This window comes from Magnolia sinica, chromosome 4, assembly GCF_029962835.1.
Source record: "Magnolia sinica isolate HGM2019 chromosome 4, MsV1, whole genome shotgun sequence".
NCBI classification, from domain to species: domain Eukaryota; kingdom Viridiplantae; phylum Streptophyta; class Magnoliopsida; order Magnoliales; family Magnoliaceae; genus Magnolia; species Magnolia sinica.
Window position 1 is genome coordinate 30,648,172 of NC_080576.1, and position 8,606 is coordinate 30,656,777.

Here is an 8,606-nt window from a genome sequence, read left to right on the forward strand (position 1 = left end):
CTCGTGGCAAGGAGGACAGTTGCCAATTTTGGACATAGGGTTTTGTAGGGTCTGTTTTCAGCGAGGACTGTGTGCATGTAAATGTGTGGAATCATTTGGGACTTAGGGGTTTTGGTCAGCTCTACCATGTTGATCAGATGGATGGTTCGGATCGTTGATATGGCCCCTCATGGTGGGCCATTTCTTAATCAAACGGGGGATGGAAAAACACAATGAGCCGTGTTTTAAACAGCAGCGCAGCGGGAGGATTTCCATTTTCGGGAAATGGCGGGTCAGCGTCTGCTCTGACCACGCATGCCATTCGGTGTGCTGCTGGTGCACACGTGCTGTGTGCACACTCTAAATCTAGAGGTAGGGTCCACTAACTCCTTGCCAAATCTACTTCATCCATTGAGTTCTAGAAGCTCCACTAACGGACCTTGGCCGTTGATCAGACTGATCTAAGGTCTAGGTGGGCCATACAGGTCGATTCCTAGCTTTAACGATGGATTCTTGTTGATCTAATGGTCAGATTGTTCTGAAATTGAACGTCAATGGCTAAAATAGGCCTTGGAATTTACCAGATGATTGGGTCCATGTGTTGTAGGGACATGGTGGTGGAAACTACCGTCACTTCCAGTTTCTGAATGTTTCTTTTCAAAATAGGTGGGGTCCACCTGTGATGATCTTTCGGAAGATCTACTCCATTCACCGTCTTTGGCACGCCGTGATAACCCGTGATCCGAAATTTGAAGTAGATCTAAACTTTAAGTGGACCGCACGATCTGATAATGCATTAAATGGCATTTACCGTGAAATCCCATGCACGTAGAAATTTGAATGAATTGAGATATTTTATGAGAAGTCCACTTTACTACTTATAGTTGTACGATCCACTCTGTTCATTATGTTTAACATGCCCTGCTAGGATTAAGGTCCAAAAATGGGGCAGATTTGTTGATCGGGTGGACCGCACGGTATGTTTTAGCTTCAACGGTAGTATGTAATGAAATTCATGAATATTTACGGTATTGCCATTCATTTCTCAACCAGCGTCCGAAGTCCATTACGTCGAAGTGTGCCGCCCGAATTTCTTGAATTTTGGCGAGCATTCTTCATTTTTCGTACTCTTTTTCTTGGTCCATTTTGAGCCCCGATCTCCCTAGGATGTCCAAGATGCTTCTTTAGTGGCCTACACACTCCATAATTCAAAATAACATTTATATACCTCCGATTGACAAGTTACCAGGTAGTTGGGACCTAAATTCTGAGATCGTCATGATGATCAATTTATCCTCATATTCGGATGACCCATTTGGCGGATCCAATCAGGATGGGTGGTCAAATGACTTGTTAAAAACATGAAAACTTGATAGTATGCACTCCAGGCATGTATGTGGGTTGATGTACAGTTAGTTTCGTAAACGGATAGACATAAAATAGGTTTCTATAGTGATTAGGGGTAGGGCTTATATTACGTTAGATTCGAGTGACTTTCTTACACGTGAAAGTTTCTCAGATTCTGATTCTAATGGCAGGTTAAGCATATTCATATGGTCTGAATAAGATGGACGGATCAGAATCTTGGTCTGATAAGTGCACGGATGGATGTAGGGATCAAGTAGCTAAATTAATGTGATCTAAGGGCTGAAATTTGATGTGTACGATTAATTTATAATAATTAGGCCTAGTATAAAGTTTCACACGAAACGGATCATGAGAACCTTGTGAGTTGGAATTCAGGATATAGGTTGATGGCATTTTCGTAATTATTGCTGATCTAAGAGTTTTGTGAAGTCTAATGGTTCCACATAGTTCTAAGTACGTTACTAAGCAATTCTTACAAAAGAACGTATATCTAAATTGTTATGGATAGAGAGTTATTTGTCAATTCCTTTAAGGGAAGACACATATGTTAGATCTCATGATAGAGAGTCTTACCTTGAAGTTTACGGTCAGATGGCTTGATCTATGAAAGAAGATCATTCCCAATGGTTCAATTTTTGTTGAGGAATGGATGTAGGTATAGGATAGCTAAGTTGGTGTCGTACACATGCATGTATCAAGTTAAACTTCATGGTAACACTCGAGGACTTTCAATACTCGGGTATTGAAAAGATCGGGTTGTTACAGACCTTGGTATGGCTGACATCATTCACGCCTTACACCTTGATATGGCTGATAGCATTCATGCCTTGCATTGCATAGCCTTAGTACAGCTGATAATATTCATGGATTCGCCAGCATATTCTGCATTACTCTAATATTGCATTATGAGCATGCTTATATTGCACACACACTCTCACTACCCTCTAAGCTTTCTATGAGTTTATACATGATTGATACATGTAGGTAACGCCAGGACATAGCCGTGGCTTAGTAGGAGTAGGAGTGTGGGTTGAGCTTCAGGAATTTTCATTACTATTATCATTGTATTTTCCATTATGCGCATTATATCTTAAAGTTTTTTTTATCATAATGGATTGTGTGATGGTGTCTTGGTTATTGTTCATGGGTTCTGCTTATGGTTATGCTTGTTACGAAATAAATTCATGCTGAAAAATCTTCCTTTTAGGATCCCAAGATCATAACCTGGTATATGGGTGCCGGGAGCCGAAAATGGAGTAATACGGAGGCTGTCGACACTGGATTCGGCGATTGAAAATTTTATTAGCCCGGTTTCCGAGTTTGGGGTGTGACAGAAGTAATTGAAATTTATAAATTTAAAGGTGGGAACTACGATGCCTGGATCCACTTATAACTCTTGGGTTGTTACCTTACTTGATTCAAACAACACAATTAGAATTGGAGTCCTATCCTATCCAATTGGAAAATATAGCAATTAAATCAAATCTTAACTTTCATTGACTTAATTCTCAATGGAGGAGAATTGCAAATACCGGTCGTGGTTTTGCTTCTCTGTGGGCTGGAATCCTCTCCCACGTGGAGAGCCATTGGATGGCTGAGATGGCTTCCTTTAGGACGACTAGGTTGGGTGGAGAGGAGATCACGCGAATTGCCCTTGTGGCAAGGAGGACAGTTGCCAATTTTGGACATTGGGTTTTGTAGGGTCTGTTTTCAGCGAGGACTGTGTGCATGTACATGTGTGGAATCATTTGGGACTTAGGGGTTTTGGTCAGCTCTACCATCTTGATCAGATGGACGGTTCGGATCGTTGATATGGCCTCTCATGGTGGGCCATTTCTTAATCAAACGGGGGAGGGAAAAACACAACGAGCCGTGTTTTAAATGGCAGCGCAGCGGGAGGATTCCCATTTTCGGGAAATGGCGGGTCAGCGTCTGGTCTGACCACGCATGTCATTCGGTGTGCTGCTGGTGCACACGTACCGTGTGCACACTCTAAATCTAGAGGTAGGGTCCACCAACTCCTTGCCAAATCTACTTCATCCATTGAGTTCTAGAAGCTCCACTAACAGACCTTGGCCGTTGATCAGACTGATCTAAGGTCTAGGTGGGCCATACGGGTCGATTCTTAGCTTTAACGGTGGATTCTCATTGATCTAATGGTCAGATTGTTCTGAAATTGAATGTCAATGGCTAAAATAGTCTCTGAAATTTACCAGACGATTGGGTCTATATGTTGTAGGGACATGGTGGTGGAAACTACAGTCACTTCCGGTTTCTGAAGGTTTCTGTTCAAGATAGGTGGGGTCCACCTGTGATGATTTTTCAGAGAATCCACTCCATTCACCGTCTTTGGTACACTGTGCTAACCCATGGTCCAAAATTTGAAATAGATCCAAACTTCAGGTGGGCCGCAGGATCTATTAATGCATTTAAATGGTACTTACCGTCAAATCCCATGCACGTAAAATTTGAATGAATTGAGATATTTTTCGAGAAGTCCACTTTAATACTTGTAGTTGTACGATCCGCTCTGTTCATTATGTTTAACAATTCCTGTTAGGATTAAGGTCAAAAAATGGGGCAGATTTGTTGATCGGGTGGGCCGCACGGTATGTTTTAGCTTCAACGGTAGTATGTAATGAAATTCATGAATATTTATGATATTGCCATTCATTTCTCAACCAGCGTCCGACGTCCATTACGTCGAAGTGTGCCGCCCGAATTTCTTGAATTTTGGCGGGCATTCTTCATTTTTCGTACTCTTTTTCTTGGTCCAGTTTGGGCCCCGATCTCCCTAGGATGTCCAAGATGCTTCTTTAGTGGCCTACACACTCCATAATTCAAAATAACATTTATATACCTCCGATTGACAAGTTACCAGGTAGTTGGGACCTAAACCCTGAGATCGTCATGATGATCAATTTATCCTCATATTCGGATGACCCATTTGGCGGATCCAATCAGGATGGGTGGTCAAATGACTTGTTAAAAATATGAAAACTTGATAGTATGCACTCCAGGCATGTATGTGGGTTGATGTACGGTTAGTTTCGTAAACGGATAGACATAAAATAGGTTTCTAGAGTGATTAGGGGTAGGGCTTATATTACGTTAGATTCGAGTGACTTTCTTACACGTGAAAGTTTCTCAGATTCTGATTCTAATGGTGGGTTAAGCATATTCATATGGTGTGAATAAGATGGACGGATCAGAATCTTGGTCTGATAAGTGCACGGACGGATGTAGGGATCAAGTAGCTAAATTAATGTGATCTAAGGGCTGAAATTTGATGTGTACGGTTAATTTATAATAATTAGGCCTGGTATAAAGTTTCACACGAAACGGATCATGAGAACCTTGTGAGTTGGAATTCAGGATATAGGTTGATGGCATTTTCGTAATTATTGCTGATCTAAGAGTTTTGTGAAGTCTAATGGCTCCACATAGTTCTAAGTACGTTACTAAGCAATTCTTACAAAAGAACGTATATCTAAATTGTTATGGATAGGGAGTTATTTGTCAATTCCTTTAAGGGAAGACACATACGTTAGATCTCATGACAGAGAGTCTTACCTTGAAGTTTACGGTCAGATGGCTTGATCTATGAAAGAAGATCATTCCCAATGGTTCAATTTTTGTTGGGGAATGGATGTAGGTATAGGATAGCTAAGTTGGTGTCGTACACATGCATGTATCAAGTTAAACTTCATGGTAACACTCGAGGACTTTCAATACTCGGGTATTGAAAAGATCGGGTTGTTACAGACCTTGGTATGGCTGACATCATTCACGCCTTACACCTTGATATGGCTGATAGCATTCATGCCTTGCATTGCATAGCCTTAGTACAGCTGATAATATTCATGGATTCGCCAGCATATTCTGCATTACTCTAATATTGCATTATGAGCATGCTTATATTGCACACACACTCTCACTACCCTCTAAGCTTTCTATGAGTTTATACATGATTGATACATGTAGGTAACGCCAGGACATAGCCGTGGCTTAGTAGGAGTAGGAGTGTGGGTTGAGCTTCAGGAATTTTCATTACTATTATCATTGTATTTTCCATTATGCGCATTATATCTTAAAGTTTTTTTTATCATAATGGATTGTGTGATGGTGTCTTGGTTATTGTTCATGGGTTCTGCTTATGGTTATGCTTGTTACGAAATAAATTCATGCTGAAAAATCTTCCTTTTAGGATCCCAAGATCATAACCTGGTATATGGGTGCCGGGAGCCGAAAATGGAGTAATACGGAGGCTGTCGACACTGGATTCGGCGATTGAAAATTTTATTAGCCCGGTTTCCGAGTTTGGGGTGTGACAGAAGTAATTGAAATTTATAAATTTAAAGGTGGGAACTACGATGCCTGGATCCACTTATAACTCTTGGGTTGTTACCTTACTTGATTCAAACAACACAATTAGAATTGGAGTCCTATCCTATCCAATTGGAAAATATAGCAATTAAATCAAATCTTAACTTTCATTGACTTAATTCTCAATGGAGGAGAATTGAAAATACCGGTCGTGGTTTTGCTTCTCTGTGGGTGGGAATCCTCTCCCACGTGGAGAGCCATTGGATGGCTGAGATGGCTTCCTTTAGGACGACTAGGTTGGGTGGAGAGGAGATCACGCGAATTGCCCTTGTGGCAAGGAGGACAGTTGCCAATTTTGGACATTGGGTTTTGTAGGGTCTGTTTTCAGCGAGGACTGTGTGCATGTACATGTGTGGAATCATTTGGGACTTAGGGGTTTTGGTCAGCTCTACCATCTTGATCAGATGGACGGTTCGGATCGTTGATATGGCCTCTCATGGTGGGCCATTTCTTAATCAAACGGGGGAGGGAAAAATACAACGAGCCGTGTTTAAACGGCAGCGCAGTGGGAGGATTCCCATTTTTGGGAAATGGCGGGTCAGCGTCTGCTCTGACCATGCATACCATTCGGTGTGCTGCTGGTGCACACGTACTGTGTGCACACTCTAAATCTAGAGGTAGGGTCCACTAACTTCTTGCCAAATCTACTTCATCCATTGAGTTATAGAAGCTCCACTAACAGACCTTGGCCGTTGATCAGACTGATCTAAGGTCTAGGTGGGCTATACACCAAATTTTCATTTGTTTTTAACTCTAATTCTTGTTGATCTAATGGTCAGATTGTTCTGAAATTGAACGTCAATGGCTAAAATAGGCCTTGGAATTTACCAGATGATTGGGTCCATGTGTTGTAGGGACATGGTGGTGGAAACTACCGTCACTTCCGGTTTCTGAATTTTTTTTTTTCAAAATAGATGGGGGTCCACCTGTGATGATCTTCTGAAAGATCAACTCCATTCACCGTCTTTGGCACACCGTGCTAACCCATGGTCCAAAATTTAAAATAAATCCAAACTTCAGGTGGGCCGCACGATTTGATAATGCATTAAATGGCATTTACCGTGAAATCCCATGCACGTAGAAATTTGAATGAATTGAGATATTTTTCGAGAAGTCCACTTTACTACTTGTAGTTGTACGATCCGCTCTGTTCATTATGTTTAACATGCCCTGCTAGGATTAAGGTCCAAAAATGGGGCAGATTTGTTGATCGGGTGGGCCGCACGGTATGTTTTAGCTTCAACGGTAGTATGTAATGAAATTCATGAATATTTACGATCTTGCCATTCATTTCTCAACCAGCGTCCGACGTCCATTACGTCGAAGTGTGCCGCCCGAATTTCTTGAATTTTGGCGGGCATTCTTCATTTTTCGTACTCTTTTTCTTGGTCCAGTTTGGGCCCCGATCTCCCTAGGATGTCCAAGATGCTTCTTTAGTGGCCTACACACTCCATAATTCAAAATAACATTTATATACCTTCGATTGACAAGTTACCAGGTAGTTGGGACCTAAACTCTGAGATCGTCATGATGATCAATTTATCCTCATATTCGGATGACCCATTTGGCGGATCCAATCAGGATGGGTGGTCAAATGACTTGTTAAAAATATGAAAACTTGATAGTATGCACTCCAGGCATGTATGTGGGTTGATGTACGGTTAGTTTCGTAAACGGATAGACATAAAATAGGTTTCTAGAGTGATTAGGGGTAGGGCTTATATTACGTTAGATTCGAGTGACTTTCTTACACGTGAAAGTTTCTCAGATTCTGATTCTAATGGTGGGTTAAGCATATTCATATGGTGTGAACAAGATGAACGGATCAGAACCTTGGTCTGATAAGTGTATAGACGGATGTAGGGATCAAGTAGCTAAATTAATGTGATCTAAGGGCTGAAATTTGATGTGTACGGTTAATTTATAATAATTAGGCCTGGTATAAAGTTTCACACGAAACGGATCATGAGAACCTTGTGAGTTGGAATTCAGGATATAGGTTGATGGCATTTTCGTAATTATTGCTGATCTAAGAGTTTTGTGAAGTCTAATGGCTCCACATAGTTCTAAGTACGTTACTAAGCAATTCTTACAAAAGAACGTATATCTAAATTGTTATGGATAGGGAGTTATTTGTTAATTCCTTTAAGGGAAGACACATATGTTAGATCTCATGACAGAGAGTTTTACCTTGAAGTTTACGGTCAGATGGCTTGATCTATGAAAGAAGATTATTCCCAATGGTTCAATTTTTGTTGAGGAATGGATGTAGGTATAGGATAGCTAAGTTGGTGTCGTACACATGCATGTATCAAGCTAAACTTCATGGTAACACTCGAGGACTTTCAATACTCGGGTATTGAAAAGATCGGGTTGTTACCGACCTTGGTATGGCTGACATCATTTACGCCTTACACCTTGATATGGCTGATAGCATTCATGCCTTGCATTGCATAGCCTTAGTACAGCTGATAATATTCATGGATTCGCCAGCATATTCTGCATTACTCTGATATTGCATTATGAGCATGCTTATATTGCACACACACTCTCACTACCCTCTGAGCTTTCTATGAGTTTATACATGATTGATACATGTAGGTAACGCCAGGACGTAGCCATGGCTTAGTAGGAGCAGGAGTGTGGGTTGAGCTTCAGGAATTTTCATTACTATTATCATTGTATTTTCCTTTATGCGCATTGTATCTTGTATCTTAAAGTTTTTTTTTTATCATAATGGATTGTGTGATGGTGTCTTGGTTATTGTTCATGGGTTCTGCTTATGGTTATGCTTGTTACGAAATAAATTCATGTTGAAAAATCTTCCTTTTAGGATTCCAAGATCATAACCTGGTATATGGGTGCCGGGAGCC